This window comes from Nipponia nippon, unplaced genomic scaffold (genome assembly GCF_047370975.1).
Source record: "Nipponia nippon isolate SJK-2023a ecotype South Korea unplaced genomic scaffold, ASM4737097v1 scaffold_2, whole genome shotgun sequence".
NCBI classification, from domain to species: Eukaryota; Metazoa; Chordata; class Aves; order Pelecaniformes; family Threskiornithidae; genus Nipponia; species Nipponia nippon.
In genome coordinates, this window is record NW_028262336.1 from 107,658,935 (window position 1) to 107,676,462 (window position 17,528).

A 17,528-nucleotide genomic window follows, 5' to 3' on the forward strand; every position below is an offset into this window, starting at 1 on the left:
CTCCATTTCTGACAGCAGTGCCACCTACTACAGCAGGTTATTCCTACAGCAAGACGGGGATTACAGCTGAAGGGTAAGGGATAACTTCCCTGGCAGCAGAGGCCTTGCTAGCTGGCCATACAGGAGCATCAGGGGAGCCTCTGGCCTCAGATTACCACTTGGTTTGAAAACAGATGAGCAGATGAAGACATTATCACCTGCTGTTGCTTGATACCACTCTACCACCAAAGGCTAGAGTGGAGCTGAGATACCAGAAGGACACTTGTACCATTGCCCAAGAGAGAGGTATGATTAAGCTGATAGAAGTTGGTGGTGTTTTAGTCCCCCACACTCCTTCTAGGTGAACGAGGAGATCATTTGGCTGGTTGACGTCCCAGTCAGACGACCGCCAGTTCTGGTGCAAAGAGCGGACAGAAACGTGGGGCAGAAGCCGTAAGGACATGAGGCATGGCAGCAGTGCTGGTCTTGATGGGCATAAACCATTACGGACAACATCTCAGTATCATCATCAGTTCACAGTCTTCTGTCTAGTCTAATCCCACCTCCTTGGAGATGTCAACTAAAATGCCATTTGCAGCAGCTCTGCCCTGGACATATGTTGTCTTCAGCCAGCTCCGCTGCAGCGGCAGTAATCTTTGCCATCGGAGCAGCAATAACAGCTGGGTGGGTCACCTCTTCAGTCACCTCACCATCATTTGCTAGAGCTCATTTGTCAGAGCCCTAAATCACAACACAAACACTAAAAATCAGCCCAAAATGGATATGCCTAGACCACAAAACCTGCAAATTCTCTGAAAACATGCAGTCTAGCCCAATAAATAGTGTCTTCCCCAGGAGAGCTAATTTTGGTTCTCCAAGCAAAACAGTGTCAAAAAGAAAAGCACTTTTACACCGATAGTTTTGGCAGTATGGAAACATCCCAGTGTATTACAAGGTACTTACTACATGGGCAGAAGTTTCTAATGTAAATCCACATCCAGTTCTGCATTTCTGGAGGTGAAGAGGGCTTTTCAGTCATGTTGAGATAATGTGACTGAGCCAACAGGAATTAAAGCTATGCCCTTTTCTGCCTGTTGAGACATGGTGAAAGAAAGCAGCCACCTTAAATCAAAGGGTCCAGATTCAGGGAGGTGCTCCAGCTAGAAATCAGAAGACAGTTTACAGATACTTTGATAACTTGAGCTTTTATCATTCCACAGGCCCCCACAATCAGTTGGTGAGGGCTAAGTGAGTTTCCTCATATGGTATTTGAAGGCAAAGTCAATCTACATTTGCTTCCCAACAGGCAAGCCCAGGCAGCTACAGCGTGTTATAAAAAGAGGAGATTAAACACAAGTTTTGCAGTGCTACTGTCTGAAAAGATACAATCAGTTCTATCATTAGGAGCTTAGGAGCTAGGATTTTAAATCTGATGTAGGCAGCTTTGAAGCACCAGTTTTGTCAAGAATATCCTGTGCTTTGTCCTATCTTGAAAACTGAATTGTTTAGCTATTAAAAGAGATTAATGTAATCTCTGTGTCTATGAAATTGGATTTTGAAACTGCTTGCTCACTGTACTATCTCCAGTGCAGTGAATGAAACCTCTGGTCCTACTCACGTTGCTACAAATTAGGGGTCACACCTTGTTTGAGCCTAGGGTGTGCTGGCATTGCCAACGGGACAAAGTGCCTGGTGGGCTGCAGGAGGAGGCGCATAGCCGGCGGAGCAAGGGAGGCTGTTCTTCCCCAGAGGCGGCCGGTGACATACCCTGTTGCTTTGCACCCCTCGGTGAGAGCGGGCCCAGTAAGAGGGATACCGAGATGGTTGGGGCAGAGCACACAAGCTATGAGCAGATGTTGAGGGAGCTGGGTGGGTTTAGTCCAGAGATGGGGAGGTGGAGGGGTGATCTAACAGGACCCTATTGCAAATCACGCCTCCCTCAACGGGAGTTACATGACTGACAGAGCCCAACGCCTCCTGCGAGCCACAGATGGGAAAATGAGGGGCAACAAGCCCAGGCTGGAGCTTGGGAGATGAGAATGGACATTAGGGAAAACATCTCCCAGAGAGTGGGACTCTCCATCCTTGGAGGCTTTCAAGACTTGGGCAGACAACACCAAGGCTGACCTGACCTAGCGCAATAGTCCTGTGTTAAGTGGGAGCCTGGATGATCTTGGGCCTTCAGAGGACCCTCCCAACCAACATTTCTGTGTTTCTGTGCTTTTCCTAGTGAAGGAGATGAATGCTGTTCAGCTCCGTGGATCCGTGTCCTTTTATGCTAGCTAAGGATCTGGTCCTGCAGTCTGAAAGTCCTGAAACAATGTTTAGAAAACATTTCAGAAAATTGGTTTGGAAACCTTCTTTCTTCTGCTCACACATTCAGCTGTGGTCTGCTACAGAAAGCTCTGGAAACAAATTCTCTCAAACATCTGGCTTCACAAAAAATTAAAACCAAGCGCAGGATTTTTCTCAGCTATGAACCACCATCTGCTTGGCAGATGCAAGCTCTCAGTCACCCAGGGTCAGAAAGCAAGACTGGACAGTCCCTCACATTTGGGGTAGTATCAGTTCTCAGGGCAATCCCACATCTTGCATTGGGCCACGGTGGCCACAATTTTGAACCCCACCAGGAGAGTTTGGGCTCCGGGAAGACAAACATAGTTACACAGGAGATGTGCACATGCACAAGCTGAAGTCCCACGCTTCTACCTAGAGCAAGAGGATCTCTTTTAACTCCAAGGGGAGAATTGACTGTGAGGACCAGACTGTAACAAAAGTTAAAGCGGACAAGCTAGGCAAAAAGCAGCAGAGTCAAGCAAAGGACCTCTGACAGTTGTATCACTACATTGGCCCGTGGCACAAATATTCTCCAACATCTGTTCCTCCTGTAGGACAGAATGTGCTATCAGAGGTGAGGACAACCACCCCAACCCATCCTAATTATGGACTCCTTGCAAGGTATGTCATGGAATCCTCCAAACAGTGTCTCTGAGCTGCATGCTGAGGAGGACGCTGGGACACAAGTGAGAAGTACAAAGACGACTCTGCTGGCCCTATACCTGCCTTGGGAAGCCAGGGAGCTCAAAAAAGCTGCCTTTGCAACCTGAGAAACCAAAACTGAGGCTGGTTGTAGTGAATCAGGGGCAGCAAGGAAAGGCAAAGCAGCTCTGCTGTATGCTGCATGCTTCACCTCCCACTCTTCCACTACGTTTTTCTTTTCTTGGCATACTCCCCTACCTTTCTAAGGAGGTTAATTTAAAATGGGCGTCATTATCCATGCACAGAGGGGAAAAAAAAGCAAGCAAGGTTTCCTCTGCTGGTTTAATAAGCTGGCAGCTTCCAAGAAACTAACAATAAAGGTTAAGAAATCCGAGCCCCTCCTCCATGTTGCCTCCCACTCCCACAGCCAGCAGCAGCATGTTGTGCTCTCCTCCAACCCTCCCTTCACCTCGGAAACGTGGCTTGTGGTCCAGCGAACATGGTCTAGCCATGAGTGTTGACAGTCCAGTTGCTTCACTCAGAGGTAACTGGTAGAAGAAGAGATATCCCAGGGCAGGAGGCAATCGCTGCAGGGATTTCTGCTTGTCGTCAACTAACCCAGACCATTTCTCCTTGCAGCAGCTTCTGTTCACTTGAGGTTCCTGGTTATAGTGACTTTATTACTGCTTCCACCCATACACACCACTCCACAGGCATTTCAGCAGGCTCCTTTTCTGCTGACAGAAGGACCATGAAGCATCCTCTGGCTGTCTGAAGCAACTGCTCTCTTTAGCAAGAGGTTAGTAACTCCACACCCCAAACTTTGTTATGTTTGCTAGCCCCTTGCGTCCTCTGCCAAGTTCCCTTCTTTGGGAAAAGGGGACCTACTTGCAGAGTAAACTCCTCATGACAGCAGTGGCTAGAGCTTCTGACAAGCCATGCCTCTGCAGTTCTGCGGCCCTGCAGTGCTGCCCTATGTAGGTAGTGGGTAAAAATAAAAACATAGGGTTTTCAAATTGTTATTCATCCTTTTTTGCAGCGGCTAAAAATCAAATTTGTTTTCTGTCTTTCCCAGCAGTATCCTTGACTGCAATGGCTTGAGAAGCACCTGGCAGTAGCAAGGTGGTTGTTAATGACTGATTGCTCCAGGGCAGTGGAGGATTTGGTGCTCCTGATACAGGGAAATGAGCCGAAGAGAAAGAAGTCAAATGAGTCGGTGCCTATGTTTGGTTATGCTTCTCCTGATGCATCTGGCAGAGACCGCAGCAATGGCTAGATGACTAATGGAAGTGTTTGTAGAATATGGGGAGCCCTGCACCCCAAAGCACCACTGGCACAGACCATGTCACCACCAGCCGCAAACTGCCCAACGCTGGTGGAGGGGACAAAGAACTAGCATCTGTGTCCTCTCCTTTCAGGCAGAAAAAAAAAATCTGTATTTTCTCTTTCTTTTGGACTTTGTAAACAGTTTTATGGACTGTTTATACACAACTTGTTTTGTCCAGTTGGATGCATCTGGGTTACTTGTTCTATCTGTCTGTTCTCTCCAGTTTTAAGCACTTCCTCACTAGTTGCTGTTTCCTTGACCAAAAGCTTTCCTTTTGCCTTCTGAATTCCATATTGAACTGACAGCACACGCATACGCAGGCCCAATACCTCCCTCAATGCCTCCCAGGGGTCTGAGATGCTCTCAAGGCCAGATGCAAACCTCAAAGTGAAGACATGGCACAGAAGTGCTGCCTCAGGGTTTCTCTCCACCCAAGAGCATGCCGGCAGCCCAGGTGCCTGTGCTAGCCTTCTCACCCCAAACTATATTCAGCCCATGATGACTTTCTCCTGGCAGCTCCATTTTTTCTCCTCACCCGGCTGACAGCAGCCCCACAACCTCTGCTCACTGTCCCAGGTACACTGACAGGGCCAGCCGTTTTGAGGAGCTCTTTGCAGCAGCGGTACTGTGGTAGCTATGATGGTCCTAATTAAAACAAACTGAAGGGAGACAAAAGAGATGGCATCATGGAAGGGTGACACAGAGCAGCAACGGTTCCCTCAGGGCTGCACTAGCACCAAATACTGCACCTGGCTGGAATGTGCTCCAATTAGAAAGCCCACCTCCATGTACCACATTTGCAGCTGGCAGGAAGACTGGCATGAGGGCTGGGGGGGGAGCTGCTACATGTGATGGGTTGTATGCATGCTTTGGAGCTGGAGAAGTACTCAGTCAATGCTGGGAACTGACAACATTTTATATGTACACACAGCTTTACATGGTCTTACCGGTATCTGAACATCTGCTACTGCTTAAGAGACAACTCAGTCCTGACCTACGTACGGAGAAGATCTTGGGTATTGTTTTTTAAAGCAGTGGATAGGTCAGAATGCAATGCTACTAGGAAAAAGCCCAAGTGAGCATTATATGTTACATTTGGCTCTACCTGTTCCTGGTGCCACTATCCTGCCCATATCCATCCATTATTTCTTACAGTCAACTCCTTTGGAGCATGTGTGTTTTGTTCCTTGTTCAGAGTCCAATGCAGCATGATCCTGATTATGACTACTGGCTCCTGGGGACCGTAGCAGTGACATTAGCAAAGTTAGTAGAATCCCTCTGACAAAACACCTGGTTATATTATTAACAAAAGCCATCCACATATCTATAGAGTTATTAGTTAATGCTGCTCTTTCTTTTGCTAGTGTAGCGTAACTGGGATATAATGTTAGGTTTATATTGGTAAGGCTTCTAGAGTGAAGAGTTAAGTTATATTTGCCGTCAACAATGTAATGGTAAATGTATGAACTGAAAACTCACTAGCCACCAATCAACAACATTGTCTAAGCACCAGAAAACATAGAAAAGAAAAGTTCTTGACTCTGGCCCAGTACGGCTGCCACTTAGATATTTTTGAAATTTAATTAAGCAAATGTCATCATTCCTAACACAAACCATCTTGCGGTGAGCATGCTTTTGAATGCTCAGAGCAAAGCAGAAAGGAGCACTGGAACCCTGAGGAGTTAGGAATTATTCCCATATTAGGTACTATTTCCACAATGAGCTGTGTTCCCAGTTTATCCATTTTCATTATGCCAATTTATTGCATATTATGTACTAGGGATGTGCATTTAGATTAAAACCTCATTTTTGTAGGTGCTACATGAACAAGCCATGAGACAGTCCCTGCTCCTGCAGACTCCAACGTAGTGTCACAGCGACCTGGAAGCAGAGAATAAAGAATATGTACAATGGGGAGAAGGTGCAAATTGATGTGTCCAGCAAAAAAGCACATTCTTCACAGTAGACAAAACCTTGCTTTTCAGGAGAAAAATTGTGTGGCATGAAAGCGCACATGGGCTATGCAGACATCTCATTTATATTTAAAGGTGGATGTAGTGCTTGTGAAATGAGACAGCTAAATAGCCCAAGAAATTTCAGTCCTCTCCATCTAGAGAACAAAAGTATCAGGTGGCTATGTTCCTCCACGGTGAGCTACCAAGCCTAAATTTAAAAGGATCTAGGAAGGAGAGGACAGTTGAGGCTCTGCAGCCACTGCAGCTTGAGCTCTCTGTTCCCACTGCCATCTACAGCAGCGTCTTCACCACTGCGATCTCCCCATCCTCTGAAAAAGGGTCTAAAAGAACTAACCCTTGCAGACCTCAGATGTGACAATGACCCGTCTACTGCCTCTGGCAATTTGTAACAGTAACTTGCATTTTCCAAAGAGATTTTGGCATGGAGGAGCCTGAATGTCACTGTAAGTGCGTGGAAGTCTCACAGAAACGAGTCTGTTTTGAAAACAGGGCCCAACCATGTAGCTAGAAAGCCACGAAGGACTTCAGGACCTACCTACACTGCACCAAATGAAAGTGGCCTGTGGGGCCCCAGCTGCGGCCGGGGCTAGGATCAGCATAGCCAGGTCAGTCAAAGCCTGGCTGAACAAGCTTCGCTCTTTTGCTGCCACGTAAGCCAGTGTTAATGCAAATATACTCCCCTTCCTACCCTCATGAGCACCTCTGCATTGGCACTGCATTGCAGCCTGTGGTGGTACCAGCTGGAAACAGCGTGTGGACACATCTGCAAGCGCTCATACCACCCCATCTATGTTGGGGCCTTGGTCGCTCCTTACTTCACAGAGATGGACGGAGGAGCTGGTAGGGCCCAGCAGGGCAGGTGGGAAAACTAAAATAGCTCTACATCCAGTGAGGAGAGGAAGGCAGCTGAGATACAGCCAGCGGAGGTGAGACCAGACACTGCAATCTGAAGGTACAAGGCAACAGATTATTAAGGAAGGGACTTGTTTAAGCGTCTTGGTAATGTGGCAATGAGAAACTTCATATTATTGCTTCAGCAAACAGTGCATATATAACATGGCATTGTGAAATCTTGAAATCTTTCTTTGTACACAAATACAGTTAGGAGAAGAAAGTGATAGAAAGCCAGAACAGGCCTGCTATATCCAACTCTCATGCACACGTCCTCATTCCTATGGCTTAATAATCATAACGAACTATGAGGGGAAGGTAGCCTTCATTCCACATCTCTGAGCATAATAAGAAGAAGGAAGAGATTTCAAACATTGGTAATGACTTGTAGAGCTGCACATTGCTTAAAACATCGACCACGAGCCAAGAAATACCCTTCAAGGCTGCAATCAAAAACTGTTTTTGGCTCTGCACTGTGAACAGAAATTCTATTTGATCAACAGAGTTGTTGCAACAGACTTCTTGTTTAGAGTCTGGAAGCTTGTCTCTAAAGCAGCACCTCTCACTGCAGCTAAAGCCTCTTGCACGGCAAAGCTTTGGGCTCATGAAATGCAGCTCTGGCTAACAGCTTCAGGTTAATCGTGACGATGACCGAGGAGCATCTTCGATGCTTCTCCCTTCGCTAGCTTAAAAGTCTGTGCAATCCCTGGCCCATAGGCCTTGCAGGCTAGAAAGAAAACAGGTGACTCTTGTGTCCCCCTGCCAGAAAAAAAACCCCGCCTGCCAGAGAATACTGGCATGGAGAAAAGGGAGGAACTGAAAATTATTTTTTAACAGAGTTTCTCAAGAAAATGACAGACCTTCTCACAACATTTTAGATATCTTTTTGTTGAAATGTATAAAGCAGACAACATTTGAGTTGAAATTTGGAAAGCTGAAGGTCTATTATTCATATTCATATCTGCCATCATACATGTGTTTCCTGCTGGTAAGGAAACTAAGGAAAAAGAAGAGTTTTGAGAAGAGAGATGGTTGTTAAGAGCAGAAAAAAATTTTCAACAAGCAACAACAAGCTACACCAATCCGCCAAAACCAAGGAATGATACTGACTACTCTTGAATACCACATACTGAACCCTATCCAGCTAATTACTTAGGGACATATGGATAATTGGCATTTCCATGCTGATGGTTTGGTGATCTGGCAAAACAGAACCTTCTCCAACCATGGGAATAAGGTTTTTAAAAAATTGCAGGCTCCTGCTCAGCAAAAAGAAACCAAAGGGGCATGGAGACCCTTACCTGTGTCGGAGACACAAGAGCTCAGATGCAAACCAGACATGAGCTGCCTGAGATTCTCAGGAGAGAAGAAAGAATTTCAGACAAACATGCCATAGGAGAGAGCTCTAGACACCAGAGAAGCAACTGGGTCCTCACACAGGCCATGACCAAAAGGGCCAGAATACAGCAAAACTAACCAAGCCAGAAATAGATATGTTTTGGGTGTGTGATGTACGCTGACTGGCACCCCAACACTGGAACAGGTTGCCCAGAGAAGTTGTGGATGCCACATCATTGGAAATGTTCAAAGTCAGTTTGGATGATCCAGCGAAAGATGTCCCTGCCCACAGCAGGGGGAGTGGACTAGATGATCTTTGAAGGTCTCTTCCAGCCCAAGGAATTATATGATTCTCTGATTTGCTACTTAAGCACTGAGATAAGAAGCCTGAAATTTGCTGTTTCTGATAGTTTGAATTACTATTGAAAGCAATGTGGCTTTTACAAATATAATTTCTGATTTTTTAAATTTTTTTTAAACAGAAAAGCACTAACACCACATTTTTTTTTACAAAGAATAGGGCAACTCAAGGAGTTTGCAATGAGTTTTAGAGTCTGTGACTTTCTTATTCAAATCCAGGCAGTATGAAAAGAGGCGATGATAAATTGCTATGATCAAAGCTGTATGTTTCTAAGAAGAGAGAAGACAGAGTGGCAAAGTACGGAAGAGGGGAAACACAGGGGGAGAGGAAAAGCAAGCACTTTGTCCGCTGTTGCCTCCAGGCTTTGTGTCTCACAGAAACAAAACCAACCACCTTTAGGAAAACAGTATGTTTATTTCCAGTGAGAAATACACAGCTTAACATCCTAGCTAAAGCCACACAGCAGTGGGAGAGTGCAACAAGTCTGTATCCTTGTCATATGGCCAAGGCGAGCATTTGCTTCCTGCAGAGTGGCCTTGGATGGGCACAGACACATTTTCTGTACAGGGGAGATGATAGAGATCACAATCATTGTACCTGATTCCTCCTTCAAAAACAATGTAGTGTCTCCATAGTGTGGTGGTGTCTGCAGGTACAAGCACCCGCAGCAAGGTAACAGCAGTGAACCCTGGAGAAAGAGTGGAGGAGCCACCCCAGGCTGCTAGGAACAACTGCAGGAGCAGTTAAAGCCCCTAAGAAAGGTTGGCACCTACTACCCTGAGCAAAAAGTTCGTTTCTAATTAAAGTCAAATCCCAGGAAGGGTGTGTGTTGCATCACTTGGAAGTGCATATAGTTTTGGGGCAAACTGGGGTGATCAGTAGTGTTGACATTGTATCTTTCATCTTCTGCCTCAATAAGCCACAGAGGTGGGAATCAATAATTACCAGGGAGGTAAACACGGGCATGTCACACCTCCTGTGCTTCCCTGCTGGGGTGCTGAGGTCAAACAGCACAGCACTGGTTCTCATTCATGCCTCTAGTGTAACCATCAACCTGTGGCTGGGCTCCAGGATCGTAAATACTTCATCCGAGATCAGGTGCTGGCCTGGTCCCAGGCCAACTCTAGCAGCAGAGGGTATCTCAAAGGCTTGCCCCTTCTACTCTAGCCAAGGCAGTCACTGAAGCAGGGGCTCCCTCCGTTATTCACAGGAACTACTGAGACCTGAGAAGCAGACTGGGACTTGGCCCTGGGCCCACTGGTCACACAAAGCCACCACAAGTAAGGCCACGGTTATTTCTACTCCTTCAGTAAAAGGGTGTCCTTTTGCTAAGACCTGCTTTCCTGCAAAGGCTCTCCGTGGCCCCCTTCATCCTCTGGAGCTCTTGCCTGCCAAGGAGGGAAGGGGCCCGATTACAACATGGTGGCTCCCCAGCACGACTAACATTTGATCGTTCAGGAGAGCTGGGAACAAACACCAGCCCTGAAGCAAACAGCCCCATCCAGTCCAGCCGTGCAACATGATTAAACAGATCTGCACAGGCAGAGCTGTGCAGGCGGCGAGCGGAAATCAAACACAGCACGCTCAGGTTGGCAAGCCCAGTCTTTTTTTTCCTTTTTTTTTTTTTTTTTTTTTTGAGTGAAGGCTCATCCTTCCCTTTTATTTAAGCAACACTTCCAATGGGAAGAAAGGCTGGAAGAAACTACTGCCTCATCACGGGGGCCTCTCACCAAGCTCCACGGTGCAGCCAAAAGGAATTCTGCTTGGTTTCCTAAAAATGAGTACAGCCGATGCCTTTGCAAAAGGACAGAGGAGGAGTCGTGTGAAGGGAGAAGGCAGAGACAGGTAGGATACCCTGCGGCAGGGAGAAGCTCCCCAGCTTGTGTAACTTGCCAGGGTAGAGAATTGCTCTGACAAGTTACGCAGGCTTCTACAGCAGCTATGAATTTGATCCTATAAAAAAACAAGTATCAACAACTTAATCACATGCCTGGCTCACATGGCAGCAAGGGCAACACACAGTAGCAAATGTTGATTTTTTTTTTGGTTTTGTTTGTTTTTTAATATAAAGTGGGAGTGAGCAGTGAAACTTGGGTGGGGCTTTCCATTACTTACTGGGAGGAAAACTAACGTCTTTGCAACAGCTCCTGCCTTGTTTTTGCTCTCCCTCAATAGCACGGGGCTCTCTGGGCTCCGTCAGGACTGGTAATGCCGCAGTTTTTCCAGGACTCACAGATCCCAGGTTGTTCTGCAGCCCAGACTAGCTTTGATACTGTCTCACTGGGTCTCATGGACTGAGCTGAGCTGGAGTGGGATGAGGGCAGGAGGTTTGGCTCAGTGCCTGGCACAACCGTGAGCAGCAAGCAGGCAGCAGTGCTTGGCTGGGCTGTCTTTGGGAAAAAGATGAAGGTATCAGGAGTGGGAGGTGTCAAGATAGCAGCCCGGGGAGGGATGCTGGGAGGAAGGCTGTGCAGGGCGGCTGCGCGACGGGGAACCTGAGTCATGCCGACGCACTGCGCCTGTGCAATGGTGCAGCCCCTTTAATCTCACTGTAGCCAGGAGCACCGACTTGCTGAGGTGGCACGCAGCTGACAGGGCTCCCATCAACACCTGCCTCTTCCCAGCGGTGGCAAAGAAAGAAATCCTGGCTGGTGCGTGCATCCTGCGGCCAGCGGTGAGGCAGGCCTCCCTGGAGAGGGAGGTCTCACCTGCATCAAAACCAGATCATTCGCCGCCTGGTCAGGTTTTACTGGCCACAGTTATTTTTTTCCAAAGACACATGTCAAAATCATCTTGTCTGAAAGTGTCTCAAAGTGAAACAGTTTGGTTTAGCTCACAGAAACCTCTGGGTTTTGTACTGTTCTGTCTCCACCTCTCTTCATTTTCTGTGGTGGCAGACACCCCAAAGACTCAAATCAACAAACAAGCCACTTTGTTGTTTTGACGGTTTTCAAATGAAGACCCTATCTTTTCTTTACCCACTTCTCTCATGCAATATCTAATTATAGATCTGCCGGTCTTACTCTTGGGGTCCATTTTCAATAATCCTGTTCACATTAGATTATCGCAGAGGGCAAAAATAACAGTAGGTCAGCCAACAGTCTACCTGCCTCCTTCATCTCAGGGAAACCAGCCTTCCCGGACAGAAAGCAATCAACGCTTTGCTGTCTGACACCATGAGGTCCTCACGGAGATGCAGCTTTTCCTTGCAAAGCTAAGCTTTACTGATGAATCTTGTGTGCACACATGTAAAACAGCACAAGTGCGTGCACCCGAAGCTGGAATTGCTGCACGGGGCCGGGCTCCTGCCTCCTCACACCCCGACCCACACAGCTTGGCCAGCAGCTGGCTGCCGGACACGCTTGGCTCAGCTCTTTCCTTTTACTCCTCTGGTACAATTAAAGCAACACAGCCTCAAATGTGGCTGCAGTGATGCTGCTATAAAAATACAGGAAGGGAAACTAGTTTTAACAGAGTATGGCACCTTCATACTAGCATAACTGTTCACACTGGTAGTCGTACCAGCATCAATCTCCTTGTGAAAATACAAATTATCTCCCCAGCTGAAAGTCTTGTACAGGCATGGGCACTGTGGGGAGATAAGACCCCTGCACTACCCGGCAGAAACAGTTTGTGTCTTGCAAAGTATCCTTCTGGTTTAGAGGAACCAGAAATGTAAAGGAGCATATTTGTTTTCCTTTTAAAAAGAGTTCATTCTAAGGAATGCCTTTTTCAACCGCAAGAGGATACAAGATGGAAGGGATACAGGACCTAATAACCCACCTGGAAATACTTTGTATGGAAAAGCAGTTCAGCAAGTTTGGGGATTGTGCCAAAGAATTATCAGACAGGCCTTGCTTGATATGATTTGGGTTTGTGGGCAGCTTTTACAGCCCAGCAGGATTTCCCAAAGCTGAGGTGCTTTTAAGCTGCCCGAGTATGTGCCTGGCCCTTATTGCAGTCCTGGCTGTTGGCCAAAGCGATTCTGTTTGTGAGAGTGAACAAGTGAGGATCATTACGACTTGGAAGAAGCTCAGTTCTTGCTCACTGAGGACCCTGAAGACACAGAATGGGACAAAAAAAGTAGAGAAATGTATCAGAATGTGGCAGCTGGTAAGAAGATGGCAAGTTCCTGCAAATTTCAGCTATTTAGGACATGGTCTGCAGGCTGTGGGACAACTCATATGCCAAAGCGGGTGAACCTGGATGCAGGAGAATAAGAGGCTTCCTACAAGATCTGCATGTATCTCCTGCTCTGAGGCGATCGCACATCAGCAGATCTTTATTCTGACCATGGAGTGGTGGATTCCAGTGGCTTCTCCATAGCTGTGACTCTGCTCCTCATCCTTCACGGTCACGAGTGACCATACAGCCTCGGGAGCAGCAGCATAGTGTTAAAAAATGTGAGAGTTTTCAGAAATCTACAGCAGAGCCTCTTCTGCACTCTCTTCAAGACGAGGGAAAAACAGTTCAATGAAAAGGTAAAGATGGGGACACCCGCCCCCCCCCCCCCCCCCCCTGTATTTTTTCAACATAAAAAAGGACTACTAAAGAAACCATCCAACCTCCTGCAGAACAGGACAATTGAACTCTGACATCCATGGGGCCCCTGGGTAGTGTTTCCAACTGAAAATTTATGGATTTTTTAGCAATCTTATTTGGGGGGGTTGGGGAAGAAAGGAGGAAAGAAGGAAAGAAAAGTAAGTTCCATGGAAAGCTGCCATTCTTCATTGAATCAAAAATAGAACTTCTTGGAAGTTTACCAACCAGGCATTTTTGTGTGGAAAACACTAACTGCAGATTGGGCACTGTCCAAGGAAAAATACACACCAGTTTTGGACAGGAATAGAGTTAGGGGTCTAGATGTGTTCACTCTAAAATACCTGCCAAACAGTCCCTCCTATGGCAGGACGTGAGACACTTGCAACGCCTGTTATTTTTCTGTAGCACGTTATAGGTCTGGCTTTTGGTCTCTGACTCTGCATCCACAGGGTTTTTGGGAGGTGTCGGTGAGCCCTGGAGTGCAGCTTGCCCATTACAGTCCGTGGAGATCCAGTCAGTACACTTACTGGAGTCCTGGGAGCTTTTTATCCGAGTTTGACACCTGCACTTGGACAGATGACTTATGCCCCGCACCGCACTGCAGTGAGGGAACTGAAGGGAAGGGATGTTGGAGTGTAGTTTTTCAGGAGTGGTAACAGGGCTGTTTTGTTTAGTCCAAGAGTCTTTTTCTGAAGAATAAATCCATGTTTAGCATGAGGCAAGGCACAGAAGGAGCAGGAAACAGGCTGGGAAACTGGCCATCCCCTGAGCTTTGATGGGATTTGGCATGTGCTTGAATTTGGGGATTGCTAAATTGATATCCACTAAGGTTGGTGTTTCACACTTGATATTGCTGCTTGCCATGAGTCGCTGGGCAGTGGATGAGGACGGGAAACGGGAGCACAGATTTTAGCTTGAGGGGCTTCCTCCTCCCACTGAAAAGTCCCAGACCTACCCTTGCTCTATATTTAATCTCATGCATGGTAAGGAGAATTTTGAGGTTTTTTCTAGCCCTCTTCAAACTCTCCCTGTATCTTCAATGCTTGCCATAACAGTACTGGAGCACCCACCTTTTCCATCTGCTTGTCTGCATACACCTGCCCATGCAGTTCCTCTCTCCTGTGTTTCACCTTGTGCTGAATGCAATGCTGTTCTTTGTGAGTCAAATCCAACGAGGCATCGAGATGACCTAACTTTCACCTAGGGAAGGCATGGTGCTGGAACTCCTCTTTGGTTCTGCACCATGAGCATACTCTTCATCCAGATGGCTTTACATATGACGATGCCCACATCGCTGCCCTTGGAGCCACATGCTGTATGTACCCCCAGCGAGCAGGGCCTTCCACCTGGAGCTGCACTGAGATTACCTGATTGTTTCACTTTTATTTGGAGGGAGAAGCCTGTGTTCGTATTCTTGCCTGGGGCGCAGCAGAGCTCTTGAGCAGGACTAGTATTTCTGGTTTCTTCACAATACCGACTTTATCAGGCAGAAGAAAGCTGAACTCTTGAGTTTTTCTAAAGAGGGTCACAACAAGCTTGGCTAGAGCCTTGCACCAGTTGGCTGTGTCCTCTGAGTGCCTGGGGCTGGGACTGCACCAAAGAACACAGCCACTGGTGCAAGCAGTATCTCTCACTCATGAACACATAGAGCAGCTCAGTATCCTCTTCCTTCTGTACTTTCATGCTCCAGTTGCTCAGAAGGATGGCAGAAATTGGGCAGGATTCAGGACAGCCAATATATATATGCCTATATATGTATAAAGATAGATACATGTCTGTGTATGAAAGGTGGACTAAACACAGTTCTTGCTTTTGGATAGCATGAAGCTAGCGTTTTTGCTGGTGGTAACTTCCACAGGGTAAAGAGAAGGCACGGTAGAGCTGACCTCACATGGTGTCATCACTGATGGGGCAGGAGAACTGGCCTCAGACATACCCTTATCAGCTCAAAGCTGCATTCCCTGGTGGAAGTCGAGTGAAAGGTTGTGTGCCTGTTTGGCAGCCTGTCACTTAGAGAGAAGCTTAAGGAAGACTAAGCCTGAAGGAGCTAATGAGAACAAGGAGACTGGGAGTGTACTGAAAGATGCCCTGAGAAGGGAGGACAAGGACCCAGAGGAGCCAAGCCTGTCCCTCTGTCCAGGTGTTGAAGTATTCAAGCTTGCAGGGACAGGGAGTCAAGTGATCTGTGCAGGAGCGCAGGCACCTCTCCTGCAGAGAGGGCAGATGCTGCCTGAGGTTGGGACGTTGCATGGCGAGAGGCTGAGAGCAGGGACAAGGGCGGGAGGTTCCCAGGTACAACCCATAGCTCTGAGAGGCTGGGTCTGGCATCAACGTGTGAGCAGACTGGGATTTTAGTTGCTCTGGAAGAGGTAGAACATAATGACTGAGCAGAAAAGTTAAACTAGGTGTTTTTTAACAACGGAAAAAGCACTGGAAGGTGGTGGCTGACCCTTAGGAACAGGGTAAGTGAGCCAGAAAGCAACTGCAATAAGGGGGTGGAGGTGCGATGACTGTGTCTGTCAAGGCCTGGCACGTGCTCCCTCGTGTCTGGGTGTATCAGACATGAATCTTAGGGAGCTGATTAGGGAGCTGATTCTCTCTTCTTTTTTTAAGCTGGCAACTTACGCTGGTGTAGGCAGGCCTGTCTCAATGTTGTGGTAATGGCAGAGCAGCTTTGGGAGAAATGGGGGATCGGAAGAAGGTTTGTGAAGCGGCCCATGCATTTCTGAGGTGTGAGGATAAGCGAAAGTCAGCTGGGAATAGGTGATATGGTTTTGGGGACCCTGGGTGGGTAAAGGGTCTGGAGGACATCAGTGGGATTTTGAATGATTTTAGGCAGGTAAAGGCATAGCCAGGTGTATGGGGACTTCGATAGCCTCGGCATTTGGCTGGAAACAGGGATTCTCTGTCCCTCTGTTTCTCTCCTTTCCCGCCTCTCCCAACCCTTGCTTGATGCCAACACAAGATTTCCATTCCAACCTACACATCCCTCCCATCCCTCTTCCCCAGCAAGATCCTTCCTTTTCCCCTTCCTCCTCCCCACACAGAGGCTCCTTCTACCCTCCGTGGGCTGCTGGGCAAGAGACCAGGTGTCTTCCCTTCAGCCGAGGGCAGTAGGCACAGATGAGCTGTTTACATCAGAAACATCTGGTTTTGTCTCTCCGGGCATAAGCAAAATAGGGAGTCTGCCATCTCAGGAGGTGACTTCGTCTATGCCTTGAGCCAGCTCTGGGTGAAGGAAAGGGAGACCTACTTTTGGGAGTTCCTGCTGGGGCTCCTCCTGTGGCCGCAAAGGCGCAGTCATGCTTCTGGAAGCCACTGTAGCTACTGAATGCTCATGACAGCCATGTGCAGAGGACCGTGAGGGTCAGGAGGCCATGACAGGAGCTGTACAAAAGCTCTACATGAGACCAGCTTTCCTCCAAAATGCCTGACATCCAGGAACACAGTAACCAAGAGTTTGTTCATTTGAAGTGCAACAGTATGGGACAGTACAGGACTGCCCCAAAAAGAGATGTCAGGTCCGGGACCTCGGCTGCGATCCACCGTGCACAATGGGGACGTGTCGGCAGTAAGGCTAGTAGTGCCGGTGCTGTTATCTGCTGGTGGAAAGGGGTGTTGCTGCCAGCCTGCCAGCCTCTCACCAGCCTGGGGATGTCCATGCAAGGTGATCTGGCAACACTGCAGGGGCAGAGATGACCAAGCAACCTGAGTTAGGTGTGAAGTAAGGTGTCACAGGATAGCGGTGAGATGGTCTGGCACATGTCTGTACAACCCCCAAAACCAGCAAACTCTATAGCCAATGGATTTACTGTAGCTCAAAGGAGGATTATTTACTAAGATCACCTTTTTTTTCCTATTTAAAGGAAAAAGTGGTGCCTCATCAGAAGATAGCATAAGGCAAACAAACCCAATACAGTAAAGCCACTGTGTCAGGAAGTACAGAACAAACCCACATCCCATCAGAACTAACCCGCCTTTAGCTTTGCATCCAAAAATATTAGTCCATTTATTGCCCATTAAAAATTCCCTTTGTCTCTTCTCAGTTGTGGTGCATGCTTGAGATGTTAAAGCTGGCATTGTCAGTTTTTAAAGTAATGTTTGAGATCTATTTACTCATTAACTTTCAAATGCA

At 47.4% G+C, this 17,528-nt stretch overlaps 1 pseudogene across 1 annotated transcript in view; it reads right to left on the reverse strand.

Annotated features, from left to right (window-relative positions):
* LOC148055912 (uncharacterized) overlaps positions 1–17,528 on the reverse strand; it is a 69,097-nt pseudogene that overhangs the window by 20,180 nt on the left and 31,389 nt on the right. The gene's annotated exons all lie outside the window — the stretch shown is intronic.